At 41.5% G+C, this 17,711-nt stretch overlaps 1 long non-coding RNA gene across 1 annotated transcript; it reads left to right on the top strand.

Annotated features, from left to right (window-relative positions):
- The first annotated feature begins 403 nt into the window (after positions 1–403).
- On the top strand, positions 404–11,294 carry LOC142182710 (uncharacterized). Its single transcript, XR_012711683.1, has 2 exons — positions 404–1,533; positions 10,981–11,294. It is a non-coding gene; the product is annotated as an uncharacterized LOC142182710 (long non-coding RNA).
- The last annotated feature ends 6,417 nt before the right edge of the window (positions 11,295–17,711 follow it).

Genomic DNA, 17,711 nt, shown 5'->3' on the forward strand with positions numbered 1-17,711 from the left:
TTTAGTTTAGGTTTAATATAGTTATTTCAACTAATTTTGACTCATTTATTTTATTTCGTCACAAAAATAAAAATTACAAAAATAGTATTGATATTTTATTTTTCCAAAAAAGGATAAGAAGAAAAATTTCAAAAAAAATATATATCTATAGTTCTTTAGTTTAGTTAAAAAGTTGTAGGCCTTAATAAGTATTGAGTAGTTTTAAATTTCTTTAATTTGGCTATGATGTTTTCATTTTTAATTATTTCCTACTAGTTAAATAATTAGAATTTTTGGTTTATTTAAAAAAAAGAAATGAAAGAATAAATGAAATACAAATAAACAGAAAAAACTACAAAAAGAGTTATACTTTTTAGAGTAAGTACTAACTTTTATTTTTCATTTACAAGAAAGAAAAGTTTTCAAAAAAAATAATAATACTAGTTTAGTACAACTTTTAAATTAGAGATTTGAGTGTAGTAATTTACCTAATAGATCTTTATTTATTATTGTTAATTAAAAAATCATAAAAAAGATGAGGAATTTTGGTTGTCATGTCGTTCCAAGTGGAATAACAAACCACATGCCAAAGATTCCTTTTTGTTGATTTTCAGTTTTTGCATTTTGCATAAACAATGATATACTTCAAAAAAATATTAATTAAGAATTGATTACTTATTTTTCTTTGTTTACCACCCCACGTGATCTCACTTGCACACTATTGTTTTTTATGTGTGTATAACCAACAGGTAGAGGGGTGGGGACCTTACACTCTTATCCTAATCTCATTTATTTTTCTTGGCCAACAATTCACTACCTGCCTATAAAATGCGCACTCTCACCTCTCTGAAAAAGGAAGACACCTACAGAGAGTAGCAAGAGGGGAAAAACAGTAAAAAGCTGGGAAATAGAGAGAGAGCAACAGGGGGGTGGGGGGCGAAGAATAACAGGGAAAGGGGGTTTGCACAACAAAAACAAAAACAAAGGGACCTGGGGCACGAAGGACACGGAAAAAAAAAACCAAAGAAAAAACGAAAAAAATAGCCACAAAAGTCTTTCTTCTTGGCTACAGTTTTAACCCCACTATCATCTTCGCCTTTGCTGGTGTTAGCTCGCTGGATATGGACACCAACAGTTGGTTTTAGATTTTTCGGCAGCTCTGTTTTTTGCTGTTCATCATTTTTTAAGAAAATTTATTATGGGTGAAGCTAGATTGGAGAGACAAGATTACTCTCAGTAGTGGACGTTTCCTTCATGCTTGGAGTAACAACAGCCATGAATGCCGGCAGACCATCCCGTTCTCCGCCTCCATCGTCAGCATTGCCTTACCTTCCACCCGCCTTTTGCTACTGCCTTTTGCGTTTTCCTTCCAGTTTGCTACTGGAGTTCCACTAGTTTGAATCCATTTTTGGAGCTCGTTTGTGAGCTCTGCTTGGAGCTGGGTATTGAGGTTTCGAGGTCTTCAAGGTTTGGTCCGTCGAGGTCTCCGGCGAGTTTCTGTAACTCGGAATTTCGTTATTGAGCTTCGTTTCAAAATTATCTGAGTTCATAGAGGTCTGTTTCTTGGCCATTTCTCACTTTTTCTTGCTCTTTGTTATTAGCTTGCTAAATAATATAAAATACATTAGCTCATTATATGCCTCAGAATGTTGTTTGTTTCTGTCCGTACAAAGCTTTGAAGGTCCATTTTATTTTTAATTATTTTCATGTAAAATGTATCTTAGATAGTCCTTTTATTAATTGTTGTGTTAGTTTAGAATTATGCTCTAATGATAAGCTGTGATTTTCACCATAACCCTATTGAGCATGTACTCCCAAGATATCTAGGTCTGTGGCTGTTAGTTGTTTTTCTTTTTTATTTTTTTTCTCTCATTCATTGACTTTCTTCTGCCGCAAAGGCTATAATAGCTTGTATCTTTAAATAAAAGAACTGGAAAGAAACCTGTGCAGTATATCAAGGCCGAAGCAGAATTCTAAAATACATGAATTTTTTCCTATTTTAATTACTCATTGCCTTGTTAGTTGCACGTTATTTGTCATAGAAAAGTTTTTGTTTGATTTCTTGGATTTTTTTTGTGAAGCTGACCCAAAATGCCAACAAGGCTATAAGTTAGTACATCTTTTCCATAAAAAATTAAATTCATTCCTTCCACAATAAATTCCATAGTCATGACCTCATAACTTATCTCAAATTAGTGTAGGAAAATAACCAAATAAATATTCGTAGTTTGCTTTAGGCGCGTTAATAATAATTATCGTGACTGTGAGTATGGATCCCGTGGCACTGTCATGATACCTAATCCAAATTCGGGTGTGCATTTCATATGAACTGGCCATAAAAATTTTGAATAATAATAAAATAAACATGACGCGAACCGCAGGTGCATTGTAGCGTAGTTTTCCATGTGTTCCAAAACGGCAAGTGTACAATCGTAACTTGTTCAAGAAATAATTCCATAAATCTTGAAAGCGGTTTAAAATAATTAAAAGCGGTTATAAAGCTAAAAATGCATGTAGGTTTAAAATATGTAATTAATCATGTAATTAGGCAAATTGTTAATAGTTGAGCGACCATGCTAGAACCACGGAATCCGGGAATGCCTAACATTTTCTCCCGGGTAAACAGAATTCCTTACCCAGATTTTTGTATTCGTGGACTGTAAACAGAGTTAACCTTTCCTCGATTCGGGATTTAAACCGGTGACTTGGGATACCATAAATTATCCCAAGTGGCAACTCTGAATTGTAGATAAAATAATCCTGGTTTGATTGTCACTTAAATTGGAAATACTCCCTTATACCCCTTTTGGGGCGGTAAAAAGGAGGTGTGACAGATGGGATCAAAATCGTCTACGGGGAACAACATGCAGCAATGGAGATGTTCGCGGTGCACGATGTGGCACCGGCATCAGGACCTCCACCCGCAAAAGAGCTAAAGGGTAATCAAGTCACGCCTTCGATCAAACCCGATCAAACAAAGTAAAGGACCGTACCGCATCCTCGTCTCGAGTAACTAGGATGCATCGGTCCTCGAAATGTCGCTGGTACATCCTACACTAAGGTATAACCATATCCCTTTTCATTTCGTATTTCGTACTAACCCTTATGCAGGAGCCCGAACGAAGCAGTCAGAGTGTTAGTCCATCTTGATGACCTTAAGGTTTCAAAGTATCTGCTACACTCTTTTCCTTCGACCGAGTTTTTATCTCGAAAAGGGTTTTACCAGCAAGGTTTTTAACGAGGCAACATCTGCATTCTACCTAGGGGAGACTCAACAAATGTTCGAGGCTTCCTTCGCAATCAACCTCGAACACTGGGGGGCATCCCCCCTCCCCCCTGAAGGCCATCCGCTCGGAAAAGCCAAGAAACGCCAAATGGGGTCCCTATAGGAAAATAATGTACCGGGCCAAACGGTCGAACGGACCATGTCCATATAGCTCGGCCCCTGACAATGAATACATGTACACTTGTACCAAATAATTGAAAAATATCTTTTGTCAAAGCATATCGCGCTCCAGAAGAAGCTTGGCACCTCCGCGAAAATGATTTCTCTACCGGAAACGTCCCCAAGACTCGAGGACTGATGTCAACAATTCAACGCCCGAATGACCTCTGGGTCGGGACTCCAAAATAACAAGCTCTCAGGTAAGGCAACAATCACAAAACATCTCCAAGGCCAAAGGCGCCTGACACTCAGGGACTGGCGCCGATATCTCCAAGAACGTATGACCTCAGGGTCAGGATCTCCAAAATCGTAATCCTTCGAAAAGGAAATACAAAGGTTGCGAATAATGGCTCCTGAGTCAGGAAACCCTCGATTACTCGAGGACTGCCGTCAAGCGCCACCTTCATCGACTTATCAAAAACCGAGTCCCTAAGACCCCAAGCGGGCAGACTCGGTCTTGTAAGACCTACTTAAGGCAACAACTATATCTATAAGACCTCAACGACATGAATAACATGTAAGACCTCAACGGCATGAAAAATATGTATGACCTCAAGGAAGGCATGAACCACACTTGTACCAAGTGAAAACCCTGTAAGACCTCAACGGCATGAAAAATCTGTAAGACCTCAAGCAAAGCATGAACCACACTTGTACCAAGTGAAAAACCTGTAAGACCTCAATGGCATGAAGAATTTGTAAGACCTCAATGGCATGAAAAAACTGTAAGACCTCAACGACATGAAAAAACTGTAAAAGCTCAATGGCATAAAAAACCTGTAAGACCTCAACGACGTGAAAAACTTGTAAGACCTTACTAAAGGCATAAACTCGATCTCAAAGTTTCGGCTATATATCGAACTTGTAAGACCCCTAAAAAGGCATAACCTCGATATAGATGTCGAGACTATTTCACTTGGGAATCAAAGGCTCTAGCCAAACGCAAGTGACTATGGTCAAACGGCTGTACCAACTGAATTAACACAACCCAGGGGTGCCCGACCATCGCTACGAGGCGTAAGAGCCATTGTCGCCAGCCCACATAGGCCTTCAAATTACTCCGAATTTACTTCAGAAAGAACCAGTTAAACAGGCTACCCTCGGCATACGAAAATGAGCTTCGACCATGTCAGCTTTAAATCATGAGCTTTGAGCTACTCAGCCTCCGTGCCAAACCTCCCGAGGTGCTCGAACATCGCCGCAAGTTGCTCAAAATCGAGGTTCTTTCCGAACCGACAACGAGCCAGGCAAAAATTACTTCAAAAGTCCTTAACGAGATGAAAATAAATACTAATGAGCCTCAGGGCCACATACATAAAAGGTCGCATCGACCAAGAGCGTAAGAGCTATAGTTGCCAGCCTAATGAGCCTCAGTGCCACACACACAAAAGGTCGCTTCGACCAAACGCGTAAAAGCCACTGTCGCCTGCCTGAAATCTGAAAACTTGAGGGTCAAAATGAGCTCGAGTCGTAACCCGATTTGAAGTCTGGACCCAAAATAGTTAACTATATATGCCTAAGGGAAAACCATAAGAGCCATTATCGTTAGCTTACACTAAAAGGTCGCTTCAACCCAAAGTGTGAGAGCCATTATCGCCAGCTTACACTAAAAGACCGTATCGGCCCAAGGCATAAGAGCCACTGTCTCCAGCCCACGTGCATTAAAAGGTTGCATCGACCAAAAGCGTAAGAGCCACTATCGCCAGCCTAAAATTTGGCCATTTAAAGGAAATATAAGCTCGAGTCGATGCCCGAATCGGGGACTGAGCCCAAAATAGGTGGCTTAGGTATGCCTAAGAGCGAAAGTATGTAAGAGCCTACGGGCCAGTGCAATGAGCCTCGGGTCCACATCCATACTCTGAGGATTCCTACCATTGCAAAAACCAGATCGCCTGGTCAAAATCAAGACAAAAAAAGATACGAAAGGAGTAAAGTCGCTAGGTTTTTTTCACATACATGCAAGAAACGCAACCTCCAGCTACAAATATGCTTTGAAAATGCAACATACATATGGCAAAATATACGCCCCCCCTCCTAGGGGTTACGACCTGCCGGTCTCATCCTTGCTTTCCTCGGCATCGGGCAAAAGCAACCGAGCATCATACTCATTCGCCCTTGCTAGCGCCAATTCTTCCGAGAGGGCGAAACCTCTATCACGGATCTCCTAGAGGGTCTTTATTCGAGACTTGCAATGAGCATATTCTTCAATCCTACCTTTGCGGTCGAGGATCCTTCTCAGCTCGGCTTGAGCATCGGCGGCATCCTTTGAGTAGATCTCCATCTCCTGGTCAGCCTTAGTCCGGCTCATTGCGGCTTCTACCCGAGCATCAACGATCTTAGCCCCAACTTTCGAAAGCTCGAACTCGAGCTTTGCAATCATTTCTGTCTGAACCAAAGCATTGTCGTGAGCTAGGCGAAGTTGAGATTCAAAAGCAGGAACTTTGGCCAGAGGATCCTTCCCTCCTAAAGCCTTAGCCTCTGCCCGGGCTTTCAATTCATCACGCTCAAGACTGGCCCGGTCAACTTCATCTTGAAGGCGTTCTAGGGCCTCCATCTTTTTCTGCAACTGAAATAAACTAAGTATTAGTCCCAGGAGCCAGGAGGCAGAGTGTACACTCAGACGAGATAGAAAACTACCTACTCCTTCAGGTGGTTTTTGTAATTCAAGCTCTGGCTCACCTCGTACTACAAATGTACTAACTCGACTTCTTTTTCATCACAAAGGAGCCTCAGGGATCTCTCTTCATCCAGAGCTTTCCGAAGCCTGGCATCACAACGAAGCAGCCCGGACTTATGCTTGTCGAATGCCTGCAAAAGAACACTCAATAAGAAAGGGAAGGTGCAAAGCTCGAAAGACCTATGCCGAAATTCACCACCAAGTGAAGCCGACGGGCTTCCTCGAAGACCAAACACACACCTGCCAATCCAGTCCCTGCGGCCCTGAAAGAGCCTATCTGGGCGAAGCACGGTCGCTTGGTGTATGCGACCTCGAGTTTCTAGTATCTCCCAAAATGCTATCTATGAGAAAATAAGGTGACAACAACGAAGAAGCCCTCTTTCCAGAACCGGGAGCTGCAGACACGACAGGCTCGGATGATGCATCCGCTCTGAAGCCTTGGTCCCGCTTGGCTTTACTTTGAGCGTTGTCACCCTGCAAAAGCGCCTCTCGTTCATTATTATCGTTCTTCAGCCCGAAAGTTGGCAACCCTTCCGCCTCTCCGAGGGAGAACGTCCTCGCCTTGAAAGGCTCTCCAATGCCTACAACAGTGAGATTAATACACGTAAAGGGGATATGCTTCTCCACATGAAAGAAGGGAAAGGAAAGAATAGCACAGTACTCACCATGGTATTTTGCTTCCCATCTACCCCGGGGTGCAGCTCGCCACTTGCGCTCGTCACTAGTCGAGTAGGTATCCAACCTTCAGACCCAGTTTGGCAAATCGGGAACATCGCTCGGCGCCCATGAAACCGCTACGGGAAAAGAAAAGAAGGCACGATAACGAAACAAGGCTTTCGCCATAGACAAAACTGATATAGCACGAGATGCACCACTTACGAGCGTAATTCCATTCCTCAGGGAATGGCATGAGCTCCATAGGGATAATGTCAGCGGTCTGCAACCGGACGAAGCAACTCATCTATCCCGGTCTCCATCTTTCTCGTCATCAACAATGAAGGGCGTAGTCGATCGGCATCGCAAGGTCAATAAACCTCGATGGTGGAAGGGCCAGTACAACTTGATAAGATGACTAAGAGTAAAGTCAAGCCCTGCCTTCTCCGCAAAAAATCTCATCATCAGCACTGTTCGCCAAAATGACGGATGGATCTCCGCCAAGGTAACTCGATACTCGAGGAAGAAATCGAGCACAACCCTATCAAGGGGGCCTAATGTGAAAGGGTATGTGTACACATTCAAGAATCAATCGACATGATACGTGATGCCCTCACTCGGGGGAAGTATCTGCGGTACTACTTTTTCCCCCCATCCGCAGTTTTTTTTCACCAACCTAAGATGTTCTTCTCCTATCAAAAAAGCAACTTCAAGGCATACTCTCGTTGGTCCTGAATGCCGGAGGAAAAGCTCTCCCCTCCCTGTCGAACAGATCCCGACATGGCAGCTACGACTATGACGAAATTAGAAAACTAAAGTGGGAATATGTGCAAGTGCATTAATGCTGGAGTGACGAAAGGCTAGCGCAGAAAAAGAAGGGAAACTGCTTAAAGTGGTGGGATCCCCTAAAGAGCCAAAAATGTCCATGAATATATATGTAAGAAATGACGATGGTTCGTTTGCCTCAAAACCAGCTAAAAACAACATCGCCAGTCTCGGGGCGATACCCAACCTCGAGGATCTCCATCCAACAAAAGTTAGGCTTTAAGGAGCCAATAACACCTTATCTAGTCCCGAGGTGGTACCCGACCTCGAGGACCTTTATTAGAATAAGGTTAGGCTCCAATAAACCAATAACACCTTCTCCAGTTCCGAGGTAGTACCCGACCTCGAGGACCCCCACCAGAACAAGGTTAGTATCCAAGAAGCCAATAACATCTTCTCCAGTCCCGAGGTGGTACCCGACCTTCAGGACCTTCGTCAGAACAAGGTTAGTCTCTAGAAAGCCAGTGACATCATTACAAGACCCGAGGTGGTACCCAACCTCGGGGGTTTTAGGCTCCAAGGAAATAAGCATTTAAACCCCACCCGCATAGGCTTGGCCCCGGGGTACCGTCTGAGATCGTACAAACCCTCTTTCAAAATATATCTATGGCGCCCTAAGACTATTTACGCTGAGCCTAGAGCAAGTTTCCAGGTGGTTTGAATTTGAACGAACCTCCTCTCGGGGACTTCCCTCGAGAGATCAAAGGCAGTTCCTATCTCCGGGCCTTCGAGCAAATTTCTTCTCAAAGGTTACCACAGTGTTTAACTAATAAACCATGATTCCAAGGCCCAAAATGTTACTTTCATTCTACTCGAAGTCAAGGTCCTGGCGAACCGAGTCCATCGGCCCGATTTAGGTTCGATCTAAGGGATCGCAAAGGGTTCTACGCAAGGCCATATTAATCAGCCAAAGGCCAGAAAGAATACTCGCACTCGGGTTTGGTATTTGGCAATAGCAGACGGAGCCATGCATTCAGAGTCTCCACAAACATAAAAGAATATAGCAAGCATCGAAGACAAATTGGAGAAAATATCTTTGTTTTCATGAAACATTCAATTGCAAAAGCCCACGAAGGTTCCTTACATATGATTACAAAAGCCCACGAGGGTTTCTTACACAGAAACAAAGAAGCGAGAGGGTACACACGTAGTGAAAGCCTGGGACCTAATCTACTCTCGAAGATTCATCTCTGATATCAGCATCTCCGAGCTCTGCCCCCTCGAGCATGCATCCTTGATGGTGATACCTTCGACCGCCATCTCCTCTAGGTTCCCAGCTCAATCCCACGGAGCAATATCTCCAAGGGCAAAGATGAAGAAGAGGAAAGTGTGAAGGCAAAGAAGAGGAAGGTGATGCAGAAGAGGCAGAGAAAAGAGATATAGACCGCCGAAGCCAAAGGTTGAAGATTCAGTGGGCCTCAACCCTACTCGCATGGACGCTCTGGGTCCACCTTCCGGGACATCGTGTCGTGTGATCTTAACGGTCAGTGCACCATTTATCCCTTGAGAAAAGACCCGAGGGATGAAGTGCAGCAGCAGGCAAGGGTAGGAGAGTGAGCAGCGGTGTGTAGTCCGAACACTCTCCCGAGCAGCGGTGTAGATTCCAAATATTCCCCCAAGTCGGAATAGTCCGACCCCCTTCATCTCGTCACCTTGGTCTAATGACAACAACAGTGATAGCTGTAACAACAACAACAACAACAATGAGATAGTGTAATCTCGCTCGGCACAGCAAAGCCCAGGTAAAGGGCCATGGTGCAGCTGGTAAGAACGCCGCTGTAATATCTTAAGGTCAAAACCCCCAGACATGGCGGGTAGAAATAAAAGAAGGATAATGAGGATGAGAAGAAAGGAATGAAAAGATGTTGAGAAACACTTGAATAAAAAGTTAGCATGGAAAGGCCCCATTTATAGGGGATGATAGTGTGGCCTACAATGCCTTAAGAAGACGTATCGACAGGCACAATCAATGCGCCATTGGAAACTGGATCGACGGCAATACGGTCGCCTTGAAGAATGGGAATCAGCAGCACATTGAATGACGCTGAAAAGACAAGTCCATGGGATGTATCAGTTATCGTGGAGACTTACATCATAAGTATGATATCATCGGCATGACATCACTGCGGGAAGTCCGAAGAGTTAGGTGTCAAAACCGTTTCTTATCACTCCTCTCTAAGAAATGCGGGGACTATCTGTATACGGTGAAATCGGAGGGTCCAATTTCTCATTATCAAAGCACCTCGGAAGACCATCTCGAAGTCCTGGGGCTACAAGGCCACGATCGAGATTCCTCCCTAGAGGTTCATCGACACTCGATCTTGTGATAATTCCAACCACAACCACGGCGGAAACGGGGAGTTCCCAAGGCACATGGCTAGGACTGACAGAGCCTAGGGAGCTACTCTAAGACCCGAGTCCGGGTGTCATCTAGTAGTCATATCTCTATATCTTTGTAATTAATGCTTGTTGTACTTTTATGGGATTTCCCTCCTATATAAAGGGGATCCTTATCACTTTGTAAGGGTGGGTCACTTCAGTTATTGCACACTAAAATATAGAAGAACACACTTTTTGCTTTCTAACATACTCTCTTGATATTATTGCTCCCATTTATTATCTCCACATTTATTCATCATTTATTGCTTATCATTGACTATAAAGAGCCTCAGACAATCTTATTATAATTTTTAGTCACATAGAAATTACCCTTGATAGCTCGTAGCCGAGCCCGGGATCAACCTCGAGGCTCCAAATCGGCAAGCTCGAGGCCCCGAATAGGTGTCCTACCAGCTTGGTTATAGCGTTATCCTTAACTCTATGTCATTTTTAAATCTTGCATGCTTAGCAGCAACTACCTAACAAACTAGCATAAAAATAGATCACGTATTTTTAGAGTCCCATCAAGAAATTTAATTGTTATTACCATTTTCACGGTAAATAGTTTATCTGAAATGTATATTGATTTTTATGGCATTTTGAGAAGATTTTATTAACGTATTTCATATGCATTTCATGCATTTATACATGCACATTGACCCATGACCAGATAGCATTATATACATGTATATATATGTATATGGGATACGGGAAAGGTTACAGCGTTATTAATGTACCACCACCTGATCAGGTGGTATACGTTGATGATTTTGCCCACAGTGGCTGAGATGATATGATGGGATGCCCTTAGAGGCTTGATGATGTTATGAACACATGTACCTATGCACGACATGACATTCATATGCATATGCATGACACTATAAGTATTTCATGATTTACAGAGTTGTCTAGACTTACAGGTTGAGTCATGTACTCTATATTTCTTCCATGTCTTTTATGTACTTATTTATGTTCCTTACATACTTGGTACATTATTTGTACTGATATCACTTTTGCCTAGGGACGCTATGTTTCATGCATGTAGGTTTTTATAGACAGGTTGAAAGCCCTCCAAGTAGGCTATCAGCTCAGCGGAAGATGTTGGTGCGCTCCATTTGTTTCGGAGTTGCTTGTTTGGTTAGTATGATTTAGATGTGTATTTTTTGGCATGGTGAGACTCTGTCCTGAACTTTATGAAAATTATGTATTCTTAGAGGCTTGTAGACAGATGCCATGTACGTAAAAGATAGTATGACCTTGTCGGCCTATGTTCAGTGTACGAGTGGTTAATTTTTGCCTTATAGGCCCGTATATCTTATGTATAAGTTTTTATGACATGTTGTATTCTACTTATCTCACGGCAGCCTTCCGGCTCAGTTATCTATGATAGTATGACATGAAAAGATACGTTATGTTGGTACTCGATTGAGTAAGGTACCAGGTGCCTATCGCGGCCCATCGGTTTGGGTCGTGACAAATAGTTCACAAATGAAGGTGATACATCTGACTTTTCCTTGCTCAATAATGCACCTTTGATGGTTACTATGGAACAAATTTTGGAACTTAGCAGATTGCCAACAATTGAAGGTAAGGACAACAGTTTTTGAGCTTAGCGGGGAGAGTGCTAGTAATCCAGATGGATTCACTGGCCTATTTTATCAAACATGCTGGGATATTATTGGTGTTGATATACACAACATGGTGCTACACTTCTATGGAGGAGCTGCAGTGCCTAAATCTATCACTCACACCAATCTAGTGTTGCTGCCCAAGAAACCTAGAGTTGAGACCTTTTCTGACTTAAGACCAATTAGTTTGAGCAACTTCATTAACAAGGTCTTGTCTAGGGTGTTACATGACAGATTGGAGATTTTTTTGCCTTCTATAATATCTCCTAATCAATCCAGATTTGTGAAAGGTACGAGTATATTCGAGAACATCATATTGACTCAAGAAATTGTCACTAACATAAGGTTAAAGTGAAAGCCAACTAATGTGGTGATCAAGCTTGATAAGGCTAAGGCCTATGATGGGGTTTCATGGAAGTACTTATTGCGTGTACTAAGGAAGATGGTATTCTCTGAGCACTACATCAACATGGTGTGGAACTTGGTATCAAATAACTGGTATTCAGTATTGGTGAATGGGCAATCCTCAGGGTTCTTTAAGTCCACAAAGGGTGTGAAGCAAGGGAATCCTCTATCACCAGTTTTGTTCATTCTGTGAGCTGAGGTACTTTCCAGGTGTTTGAATAAGTTATTTGAAGACATGTCATTTGTGAGATTTGGAATGCCTAAGTGGTCTGATCCTTTAAACCACTTGGCATATGCTGATGATACTATAATCTTTGCTTCTGCACATCTTCCATCCTTGAGCAAGATTATGACAGTGTTGGGGAACTATGAGAATATATCAGGCCAGATGATAAACAAAGATAAGAGTTCATACTACATGTATTCAAAGATTCCTAATGGATTGTATCAGGCAGTTGGAGTTATTACAGGATTTGTAAAAGGTAAATTCCCCTTCACATATCTAGGGTGCCCTATTTTATACACTAGAAGAAGGAAGGAATATTATGAGGATCTTATCAAGAAAGTAAAGGCTAAATTGCATTCATGGAAAGGAAAGTTGTTGTCATTTGTAGGAAAGGCAACACTCATTACTAGTGTGTTGCAAAGTATGCCAGTCCACATGTTATCAGTCCTGCATCCACCAAAAAATATCCTGGAGCATCTTCATAAGATCTTTGCTAGGTTCTTTTGGGGCACAAAAGAAGAAGAGAGTAGCAGACATTGGGCCTCACGGCAAAATCTTTGCATTCCTAAAGAGGAAGGGGGCCTAGGTTTTAGGTCCTTACATGATGTGTTGAGGGAATTGTTTGCTAAACTATTGTGGAGGTTTAGGACCATAAAATCTTTGTGGTCTAATTTCATGTGGAATAAATATTGCAAGAAGGACATACCAACGGTGGTGCAGTTTAGAAAAGGGTCTAATGTTTGGAGACAAATGCTGAATGCTAGGGAAAAAGTAAAACATGAGATCCTATGGGAATTGAAGAGTGGAACAACTAATATTTGGCATGAAAATTGGACCGGATTGGGTGCACTTTATCACGTATTACCTGAAGACATTCCAATCAATAAAGATCTTCAGGATGTATAGAATTACGACAAGGTGAAACATGGGATGATCAACTACTAGATCAAAACTTCAATGAGGAAATTGCAAAACATATAAGGCTAAATGTGCACTATGAAGGCAGTGAGGGATACTGGGATAGGCTATACTGGATGCCAACTCCTTCAGGCAAGTTCAATGTTAGCAGTGCTTGGCTAATATTAAGGCATAGGGCTGATCCTAATCAGGAATTCAAGTTAATGTGGATTAAAGGTTTACAATTTAAGACATCCTTTTTCTTGTAGAGATTGTGGAGGAAGAAAATAGCCACTGATGACATATGGAGGAGGCAAGGGCAAATGGTGATGTCTAGGTGTTGGTGTTGTCAGCAGCCCCAAGAGGAATCTATTGAGCATATAGTTATCACAATCCCTACTACCTCTAAAGTATGGAACTTGTTCATGGGGGATGCTAGAATTACTATGCCATTGATTAAATTGAGCATGTTATAAGGCATTGGTGGTATGCTCAATTTGTCCAAAGCTAAAGCCATTGTTTCAAGCAGTACCAGCTATCATCACTTGGGAACTTTGGAATAGAAGAAATGCATGTAAACATGGGGGTTTAGTGTCGATAAATAGGGTCATTCATGAGATCAATAGGACATTGCATCAACTGGCAAGGGTGAGGTATGCTTGGATGCCTAATATTCCATTGTTATGGCCAGACATAATTCCATATTTTGAAGGATATAAACCTATATTGATCACAACAAGAGTAATGTGATGACCCGTCCGGTCTTCTTAAGAATTAATGCCCCAATACCCTATTAACTGATTTCCCCATGTTTATTTCTGCTAATGTGATTTGCCGGGATGTTCGGTTTTGAGTTTTGGGGAGTTTTGGACACTTAGTCCCTAAATGAGAGCTTAAGTGTTGGCAAGTTGACCGTAGTTGGAACATTGTGAAGACAGCCTCAGAATACAAATCCGATGATTCCGTTAGCTCCGTTGGGTGATTTTGAGGTTAGGAACATGTTCGGATTGTATTTTGGAGATCCGTAGCTAATTTAGCCTTGAAATGCCGAAAGTTAAATTTTGGAAGTTTCCGGTTTGATAGTGAGATTTTAATCCGAGGGTCGGAATGGAATTTCGAGAGTTGCAGTAGTTCCGTTATGTCATTTGGGATGTGTGTGCAAAATTTCAGGTCATTCGGACGTGTTTTTGTTGGGTTTTTGATCGAAAGCAGAATTCAGAAGATTTTAGAAACTTAGGCTTGAATCCGATATGTTTTGGTTGTTTTGATGTTGTTTGAAGTGTTTTAAAGATTTTCACAAGTTTGAATAAGGTTTTAGGACATGTTGATGCTTTTGGTTGAGGTCCCCGGGGCCTCGGGATGAATTCAGATGGTTAATGGAGGGAATTTCTGAGTTGAAGTTGCTGCAGCAGCTATTCTTCGGACGTGTTTTGGTTGGGTTTTTGATCGAAAGCAGAATTCAGAAGATTTTAGAAACTTAGGCTTGAATCCGATATGTTTTGGTTGTTTTGATGTTGTTTGAAGTGTTTTGAAGATTTGCACAAGTTTGAATAAGGTTTTAGGACATGTTGATGCTTTTGGTTGAGGTCCCCGGGGCCTCGGGATGAATTCAGATGGTTAATGGAGGGAATTTCTAAGTTGAAGTTGCTGCAGCAGCTGTTCTTCTGGTATTTTCGCATTTGTGGTTTGGGAACCGCAGATACGGAGCCAGACCGTAGAAGCGAAATTGGGAATCTCCTCAGGAACCGCAAATGCAGTGAATTGTCCATAGAAGCGAAACCGCTCCTGCGGTTAGAGTTCTGTAGATACAGAAGCTGGGTCCTTAAGTGAAAGTCGCACATGCGACACTTGTTCTACAGAAGCGGTACCGCAGATGCGGTCCCAGGGCCGCAAATGCGGAAAATCGCTAGACAGAACATATAAATAGTTGCCTCTACGAATTTGAGGGATCCTTTCACCATTTTCATCCGAGTTTGAAGCTTTTAAGAGAGATTTTTAAGGAAAACAAAGGGGAATCACTTGGATTTAACATTCTTGACTTCATAACTCGTTTTTATGTGATTAAAGACCTAATTAGTGGTGAGAAATTTGGGAAAAATGGGTAATTAGAGCTTGAGTTTAAGAGGCCTTTAAATGAGGATTTGACGGGTCATTTAGACTCCAATTTCAGTGTTCTTGTTATTTATAGACTCGTGAGAGTACGAGGTTTCTGAAATGTAAATTTCACCCGATTCCAAGACGTGGGCCTGAGGGGCATTTTGGTCATTTTACATAATTTCGCGTATTAGCTTAGAATTTAATTGTAGAATCAGTTACTTGAAGTGTTATTTACATTATGCAAATGAATTGAATAGATTTGGGCCATTTGGAGTCGAGTACTCGTGGCAAAGACGTGGTGTTGGGTTGATTTTGAGTCGGTTCGAGGTAAGTGGCTTGTCTAACCTTGTGTGGGGGACTTCCCCTTAGTATTGGTATATTTGGTAATTGAAATTCCTTGTACGTTAGGTGATGAGTGCGTACTTGTGCTAATTGTTGGAAATCCGTTTTTTCTTAAGGAATTACTAGTGTGTTTCCTTTCCTGTTTCTGTTTCTTGCATTATTAAGCATGTTGTTAGCTTAGGAAAGCATGTCTAAGTGACTTAATTTTCTTTAATTGATTCAACCGCCTTACTTGAATTCTGTACAGCATGCTAGGCTAGAATCACTTATTGCCTTAATATGAAATTTTGCAATTTTTGTATACCATTCCTGCTGCCACTGTGTATTTATTTTGGGACCACGGATGTGGGATTTCGGTAGCTCCCCCTTGTCTGTTTACTTTGGGACTACGGGTTAGATTCCTGGTAGACCCCCCTGCACTTTACTTTGGGACTACGGGTTAGATTCTCAGTAGATCCCCCTGCACAGTTATATGGAACTACGGGAATGCACCCGATTGATTCCCCTAGTACTGGGTATTTACATTTTAGACTACGGATCGGGATTCCGGTAGATCACCGTGCATTGATAGTTGGACTACGGGATGGGATCCTGTGAGATCCTTCGGACATATATATGATGGACTACGGGACGGTATCCCGGGAGATCCACTGGACAGTTGTAATTGGGACTACAGGACAGTATTGTTGATTACGCCCCATTATGCTATTCTTGATTGTCATGCCAAAATCGTGACGCTGGCTATGCCAGGTCTACCACGTGTTGGGTGGAGAGGTACTTTAGATTACGCCCCCAGTAGAGTTATTTCTTTTCTTAAAGCTCAACGTATGGTTGAGAATGGGTGTGATGCATATTTAGCTTATGTGAGAGATGTCAATATTGATACCCCTTCAGTTGATTCAGTTCTAGTAGTACCGGATTTTCCCGATGTGCTTCCAGCTGATCTTCCAGGCATGCCGCCTGATAGAGATATTGATTTTGGCATTGATCTGTTGCCGAGCACTCATCCTATTTCTTTTCCTCCATATTGTATGGCTCCTCCTGAGTTGAAGGAATTGAAGGATCAATTACAGGAATTGCTTGATAAGGATTTTATTCGGCCCAGTGTATCACTTTGGGGTGCTCTTGTCTTGTTTGTGAAGAAAAAGGATGGTTCTATGCGTATGTGTATTGATTATCTCCAGTTGAACAAGGTTACAGTGAAGAACTGTTATCCTTTGCCTCGTATTGATGATCTATTTGACCAGCTTCAGGGTGCACGGGTATTTTCTAAGATTGACTTGAGCTTCGGTTACCATCAGTTGAAAATTCGGGAGCCATATATGTCGAAGACTGCTTTCAGGACTTGGTATGGTCATTACGAGTTCCTTGTTATGTCATTTGGGCTGACCAATGCCCCAACAACCTTTATGCATTTGATACACAGTGTGTTCCGGCTGTATCTTAAATCATTCGTCATTATCTTTATTGATGATATTCTTGTGTATTCCCACAGTCGAGAAGATCATGAGCAGTACCTGAGGAGTGTGCTTCAGACTTTGAGAGAGAAGAAATTATATGCTAAATTCTCGAAATGTGAGTTTTGGTTGGATTCAGTGGCATTTATAGGCCACGTGGTATCGACTGAAGGTATTCAGGTGGATCCGAAGAAGATAGAAGTCGTGCTGAGTTGGCCCAGACCATCCTCAGCTACAGAGATCCGCAGTTTCCTTGGTTTGGTGGGTTACTGTAAGCACGTGATTTTTGACCCTCCCCGAAGATTTTCACATTTTTTAGCGTGAATATGTGAAATTGGGTCTAATATAACCATTTTAACTATTTTACTTTATTTCGTTGCAAAAAGAAAAATCACAAAAATATATATATAAATTTTAGTTTATGTATTTCTCATAAACTTGAAAAATACAAAAATTGTACTTTATTTTGGTACTTTATATAAATTCGAAAATTACAAAAAAATATAATTCTATTAATGTTTTGTAGTCGTTTTAATTTTGGAAAAATACAAAAAAAAATATATATTACTTTATATTTTGTCTTTATTAAAAAACGAAAATTACAAAAAAATAGTTTTATTAATATTTTATAGTCATTTTAACTTTGAAAAATACAAAAAATATTACTTCATATTTTATCTTAATATTTAAAAAACGAAAA

The sequence above is a fragment of the Nicotiana tabacum genome, chromosome 7 (genome assembly GCF_000715075.1).
Source record: "Nicotiana tabacum cultivar K326 chromosome 7, ASM71507v2, whole genome shotgun sequence".
NCBI classification, from domain to species: Eukaryota; Viridiplantae; Streptophyta; class Magnoliopsida; order Solanales; family Solanaceae; genus Nicotiana; species Nicotiana tabacum.